We start from the raw sequence: 7,720 nt of genomic DNA on the forward strand, positions 1-7,720 counted from the left end.
CCAGCGGGCTCAGGTAATCCACTCACCTCAGCCTCCCAAAGGTGCGGGATTACAGGCTGAGCCACCAAGCCCAGCTTGCTTTTTCATTTATCCAAAAACATACATATATATATATTTTTTTTTTAAGAAAGAAAAGTTTATTTAAAAGTCAATTAGAGAAAGAGAAGGGAGAGAGAAGATTCACCTCCCCAAGGTGGGGGAGGGGACCAAAGCCAGGAAACATGGCAACAGCAATAGCTCAAAGAGCACATGGCCACACCAGAGTTTAGCAAGGCAATGGCCTATTTTTTTTATTTTAAAGATGTGGGGTACAATTCAGGATTAGGCATACAAGTGGTCTCCCTTTGGTCCCCACTTTGCCTGGTTTGAGATCAGTTACCCTTATTGATGTTGTGTCTCCTCCACCACCCCTACCCCGTCATTTATCTAAAAATATTTCTATACACTACCAATCCTTTTCTCATCATTTGCTTTAGTTTCAGTGACCACATCATAAAGGGATCTATTTCATATAAGAAGTCAAAAGCAGTCTTAAGCCAGGTGCAGTGGCTCACGCCTGTAATTCCAGCACTTTGGGAGGCAGAGGTAAGAGGATTGCCTAAACCCAGGGGTTCAAGACCAGCCTGGGCAACTTGGTGAGACCTTGTCTCTACAATAAAGAAAAAAATTAGCCTGGAATGGTGTTGCATGCCTGCAGTCCCAGCTATTGGGAAGGCTGAGGTGGAAGAATCTCCTGAGCCCAGTGGTTAGAGGTGCAGAAGCCGTGAGTATGCCATTGCACTCCAGCATGGGTAACAGAGTGAGACTCCGACTCAAAAAAAAAAAAAGTCTTGAATAATTGGAACTCTTCTGTCAGATTGTCTAGTATCAATTTATCTTCTGGCACTTCTTCTTCCTCATTGTCTGGCACTGGTTCAGAAGCACTCATCTCCAAGTCATCGTCTGCTAATTCCTCTTGTGTGGTATCTATTAGCTCTTTAATTTCTCCAAGATCCATATGTTTAAATCCTTCAACTCCTTTTTTTCTTTTTTTTTTTTTTGCTGTATCCACAATCTCTTTCTTGATGTCCTTGATTAACTGTCGTAAATCCTGTGAAATCACACACAGCATCTGGGCACTGTTCTCTCCAGCAGGAATTTATTTCTTTCACAGCTTTCTCTATAAGAACGATACATCTTCAATGGTGTAATCCTTCCAGACTTTCATGATGTTCTATCAGGGTTCTCTTCCACAGCATTGACAATCCTTTCTATAAGAGTATCTTGTGTAATGAGACTTAAAGGTCCTTATGACCCCCTGATCTAGAGCCTGAAATAAAACATTATGTTTCGGGGCAACTAGACCACTTTGACACCTCTAACGTTGAACTCACAGTGTTCTGGACAGTCAGGAGCATTGTCTAATATCAAAGGAACTTTTTTTTTTTTTTAGTTGGAATCTCACTCTGTCACCCAGGCTGGAGTGCAGTGGCCGCTCCTGGCCACCGCAGCCTCGACCTGCTGGGCTCCGGCGATCCTTCCGCCTCAGCCTTCCAAGTAGCTGGAACTATAGACGTGCGCTACCACACCTGGCTAATTTTTTTTTTGCAGAGATGAGGGCTCGCCAAGTTACCCAGGTGGGTCTCGAACCCGCGGGCTCAGGCAATCCACTCACCTCAGCCTCCCAAAGCGCGGGATTACAGGCTGAGCCACAGAGCCCAGCTGAACTTTTTTTTTTTGAGTTGGAGTCTCACTCTGTCGCCCAGGCTGGAGTGCAGTGGCATGCTCATGGCAATCGCAGCCTCAACCTTCTGGGCTCAGGCAATCCTTCTACCTCAACCTTCCAAGTAGCTGGAACCACAGGCATACACCATGCCCAGCTAATTTCTTTTTAATTGTAGAGACGAGGTCTCGCCATGTTGCTCAGGCTGGTCTCAATCCTCTCGTCTCCGCCTCCCAAGGTGCTGAAATTATAGGCGTGAGCCACCCCGCCTGGCTCAGAGGAACTTTAAAAGGCAGTTCCTTATCGGCAAAGTACCTTTTTTTGTATAACCCAAAGACTGGCAGCTGTGTTTATCTTTTTGCTTCAAGGCTTGCGGGTTAGCAGCCTTATAGATAATAAACCTGACTATATTTTCACAAAACAGTAGTTAGCCTGCCTTAAATCCCAGTGCTTGTTTCTCTACCTTACTAATGAATGTCTTTTGTGGTATTTTTTTTTCTAGAGCAGGGCACTTTCATCTGCACTATTCAGGCAGATATTCTTTCTCCTTAATAATTTTCAAATGGCATCTGGGAACTCTTCTGTTGCCTTTTGGCCAGCAGGAGCTGCCTCTCCTCTTATCTTGACATTTTTAAATCTAACCCTCTTTCTAAAATTATCAAACCATCTTTTACTGGCATTAAATTCCCCAGCTTTAGATCCTTCACCTTCCTTTTGCTTTAAGTTGTCATAATATGACTTTGCTTTTTCTCAAATGACATTTGAGTCTATAGTATGCCTTTCTTTCTTTTTTTTTTTTTTTTTTTTTGAGTTGGAGTCTCACTCTGTTACCCAGACTGGAGTGCAGTGGCCACTCCTGGCCACCGCAGCCTCGACCTGCTGGGCTCTGGCGATCCTTCCGCAGTATGCCTTTCTTATAGCAACCCTGCCTCCAGATAAAAGTTGCATTTTCAAGAGCAGTTATAATGGTATTTCTCAAAAGGTACAAAGTTTCTATACCTGCTGGCATCGCTGTAGCAAAGTCTTCACAAACTTTTTCTTTTTTCTTTCTTCTTTTTTTTTTTACAATGGTCCTTACACGGAATTCACTTATCTTGATATGGTGAGCAACTGCAGCTGCAAACCTCAATCTATGGTGCACATCAAGCAATTCAACTCTTTCTTGTAATGTCATGACTTTGTTTCTTGGGAGCACTTCCAACATCACTGGTGGCATTTCATATGAGTCCCAGGGTGTTATTCAAGTTCATGGTATTGCACTAACCATGATGTAAAATACACCAACAACCATGAGAAATAATTTTTTACTGAGATATCCAATTTTCTGGAGGGACGAACTGCCCACGTAAAGATGATTGATGTTATCCAGCAATTTTTTTTTTTTGAGTAAGAGTCTCACTCTGTTGCCCAAGCTGGAGTGCAGTGGTACGCTCACTGCTACCCCAGCATCGCCCTGCTGGGCTCCAACAGTCCTTCCGCCTCAGCCTTCCAAGTAGCCGGAACTACAGGTGTGTGCTATCAAGCACGGCTGGTTGTTGATGTTATTGTAGAAACAAGGTCTCACCAAGTTGCCCAGGGAGGTCTCCAACCTGCGGACTCCCACAATCCACTTGCCTCAGTCTCCCAAAGTGCTGGGATTACAGGCTGAGCCACAGAGCCCAGCTGTTATCCAGCATTTTAACCAGATATGTGCAACACTTGAGCTCACAGCAACAGTAATAGGAAGTGGCTACGAAATGTTCACAGTAGTACAGTATGTACTGCAGTTAATTCTATGCTGTTATAATTTGCTATTGCATCTTTACATTTGTTTACATTTCTCTCAACTGTGAATGACACCATGTATGGTCTATAAGTGTGTAAGTTTTAATAAATTTTAACTTTTTATAATAGATTTGTGTATATTTTATGGTAATAAATGATAAAATAATCTAGTATCTGCGTATATTTATACATTTATGACCCAATTTTCTCTTTATATATATATATATATATATACACATATGTATGTATATATACACACACACATACACATATATAATTTCTAGGTTATGTCATTTATCTGCAAGTTATTGCAAACTGGCAAATCTCCAAAAAATTGTACATATATTGAATCAAAGTCTTACTCTGTTGCCCAGACTGGAGTGCAGTGGCATGCTCATGGTCACCGCAGCCTGAACCTGCTGGGCTCAGGCAATCTGTTCGCCTCAGCCCTCTAAGTAGCTAGAACTGCAGGTGTGCACCACCAAACCCAGTGAATTTTTTATTTATCATAAGAGACATGGTCTCACCATGTTGCCCATGCTGGTCTCAAACCTCTGGGCTCAGGCAGCTCTCTCACCCCCACCTCCCAAAGTGCTGGGATTACAGGCATGTGCCACCGTGCCCAGTTTTTTTTCTTTTCTTTTTTTTTTTCTTTCTTTCTTTCTTTTTGAGTCAGGGTCTCACTTTGTTACTCAGGTTGGATCGAATAACTGTGGAACTGTGTGTTCTTGAGCCATCGTGCCTGGCCTACTTGCTCTTTTTATTTCTTTCTTTCTCTCCTTTCTTTTTTTGAAGACAAGGTCTTGTTCTCTCACCTGGTTGGAATGCAATGACATGATCATGACTTTCCGCAGCCTCAACCTTCTGTGCTCAAGTGATTCTCCAATTTCAGCCTACCAAGTAGCTGGGACTACAGGTGCATGCCATCAAACCTGGCTAATTTTTTTAATTTTTTGTAGAGACAGGGACTTGCTATGTTGCCCAGCCTGGTCTCAAACTCCTGGCCTCAAGTGATGCTCCAAACTTGACCCCCCAAAATGCTGGGATTACAGGCATGAGTCACTATGCCTGGCTCTAATTTCTTTCTTTTTTATTTTTGTTATTTTTTTGAGTTGGAGTCCCACTCTGTCACCCAGGCTGGAGTGCAATGGCATGCTCACAGCCACCACAGCCTCAACCTGCTGGGCTCAGGTGATCCTTCCGCCTCACCCTTCCAAGTAGCTGGAATTACAGGCACGCACCACCATACCCATCTAATTTTTTTGATTTATTGTAGAGATGAGGTCTTGCCTAGTTACCCAGGCTGGTCTCGAACCCCTTGACTAAGGCAATCCTCTTGCCTCTGCCTCCCAAAGTACTGGGATTACAGGTGTGAGCCACCATGCTAAACTCTAGCCTAATTTATTAAAATGAGTTTTAGCCCAGGCATTGTTTAATCCTTCCTTTTTAATAATAAAGGCAGTAAAGCTATAACATTTCCTTAGAATATTGTTTTTACTACATGCTATAGGTTTCAATATAAAATATAATCTTTTTTATTTCTGGATCACTTACAACTTCAGTTTTTATTTCATCTTTGATGTCAATGCTATCTACGAGTATGTTCATTAATTTCCAGGCATTCCAAGGAGCAAAGTTTTTCTTGTCCTTTTTTTTTTCAGAGATGGGGATCTTGCTCTTTCATCCAGGCTAGAGTGCACTGGTACAATTAAAGCCCACTGCAACCTCAACTTCCTGGGCTGGAGCCATCCTCCCACCTCAGCCTCCCAAGTAGCCAGAATTATAGGTGTGTGTCACCATGCCCAGCTTAAACGTGCCACTTTTTTTTATTATGTATTTCGAGTTGCTGTCTTGCTCTGTCACCCAGGCTGGAGCGCAGTGGCATGACCACAGCTCACTGCGACCTTCTGGGCTCAGACAATCCTTCCACCTCAGCCTCCCAAATAGCTGGGATCACAGGCATGTACCACCATGCCCAGCTAATTTTCTGATTTATTGTAGAGACAAGGTTTTACTATGTTGCCCAGGCTGTTCTCGAACTCCTGAACTCAAAGCAATCCTCCCGCCTCAGTTTCCCAGGATGACAGGCTGAGCCACCGAGCCTGGCTCAGATGAATTTTTAATTTTATTGAATTATGATCAGAGCATTTGTCTTGTAAACATGCTTTTTAAAAAAATGTGTCTGTAACCTGCACCTTTGGGAGGCTGAGGTGAGTGGATTGCCTGAGCCTGCGGGTTCGAGACCCGCCTAGGCAACTTGGTGAGACCTCATCTCTACAATAAATCAAAAATTAGCTGGGCGTGGTAGCACGCGCCTGTAGTTTCAGCTACTTGGAAGGCTGAGGCGGACTGATCGCCGGAGCCCAGCAGGTTGAGGCTGCAGTAGCCGGGAGCAGCGACTGCACTCCAGTCTGGGTGACAGAGTGAGACTCCAACTCCAAAAAAAAAGGATATTCTATATTAAATAGATGTTAGATATTCAATAGGTGCTTCACAAATGACTACTAACTTTGTTTATTCGATTCTTCAGCTTCTCTGTGCTCTTGTCTCTTAGTATTATATTTGTTTAATCACAACATGATTGTATTTCTTTCAAGGTCTCCTTGCCCTTCTAATAGATATTTTATATATTTAGCTGCATGTCATTACATTAAGCTCCCATTTCACTTTAGATTCCTTCTGTTATTTCCTTTGTTTGCATTTGCATGTTATGCCTGGTGCACCCCTTTATTTTCGACTGTATCACTGTGGGTTTTTTTGTTTTTGTTTTGTTTTGAGTTGGAGTCTCACTCTGTCGCCCAGGCTGGAGTGCAGTGGCACTCTCACAGTTACTGCAGCCTTGGCTTGCTGGGCTCAAGTGATCCTTTTGCCTCAGCCTTCCAAGTAGCCAGAACGACAGGCATGCACCACCACAGCTGGCTAATTTTTTGATTTATTGTAGAGACGAGGTCTCACCAATTTGCCCAGGCTGGTCTTGAACCCATGGGCTCAGGTAGTCCTCTCACCTCAGCCTCCCAAAGTGCTGGGATTATAGGCGTGAGTCACTGTGTTTTAAATGTTTTTTGTATACAGTACATAATTGGGTTTGGTTTTATTTTTTTATCTTATTATAATTTTTTTTGAGTCGGAGTCTCACTCTGTCACCCTGGCTGGAGTGCAGTGGCACATTCACAGTCACTCCAGCCTCAATCTGAGGGCTCAGGCAATCTTTTGGCCTCAGTCTTCCAAGTAGCTGGAACCAAGACATTTGCCACCACACCCAGTTAATTTTTTTCTTTATTGTAGAGACAAGATCTTACCACATTGCCCAGGTTAGTCTAGAACCCCTGGGCTCAGGCAATGTTGCCTCTGCCTCTCAAAGTGCTGGGGTTATAGGTGTGAGCCACCATGCCTGGGCTTTATTATTATAATTATTTCTTGAATCAGGACATTATCATCATCATTATTATTATTATTTTGAGTCAGGGTCTCACTCTGTCACCCAGGTTGGAGTGCAGTGGAATGTTCATGACAATCAGGGCTTATGGCAGTCTCGACCTCCTGGGCTCAGGTGACCCTTCTACCTTAGTATCCTGAGTAGCTAGGACTACCAGTGTGTGCCACCACACCCATCTAATTTTTTAATTTTTTTGTAGAGAAGAGGTTTCTCTATGTTGCCCAGGCTGGTCTCAAACTCCTGGCTTCAAGCAATTCTCCCAAATCGGCCTTTCAACGTGCTGAGATTATAGGCATGAGTCACTGTGCCCAGCCTGGGTTTCTTGTTTTTTTGTTTTCTGAGTAGGAGTCTCACTCTGTTGCTCAGGCTAAAGTGCAGTGGCATGCTCACAATCACTACAACCTCAATCTGCTGGGCTAAGGTAATCCTTTTTCCTCAGCCTTCCAAGTAGCCAGAACTACAGGCACGCGCTACCACACCTGGCTTATTTTTTGTCGAGACAGGGGCTCACCAACTTGCCCAGGTTGGTCTTGAACGCCTGAGCTCGGTCTCCCAAAATACTGGGATTATAGGCTTGAGCCTCTGTTCCAGAAGTCTGGGTTTGTTTTTAACTCAGTCTCACTGTCTCTTTCGGTGGTATAATTCTGCTTATTTACATTTAGTGGTAATTCATAACATTTAGTTCTGCCAACTTGTACTATTTTGATTATTTAATTTTCTTTGCTGATGCCTCTTTGTCCCGTTCCTTGCATTTGCTTGTTTGAGCAAATTACCATCTGTTCCCTTTTTTCTTGGTTTTTTTTTTTTTTTTTTTTTTT

The sequence above is a fragment of the Carlito syrichta genome, unplaced genomic scaffold (genome assembly GCF_000164805.1).
Source record: "Carlito syrichta isolate Samal-C Ts95f unplaced genomic scaffold, Tarsius_syrichta-2.0.1 Scaffold307331, whole genome shotgun sequence".
Lineage (NCBI taxonomy): Eukaryota > Metazoa > Chordata > Mammalia > Primates > Tarsiidae > Carlito > Carlito syrichta.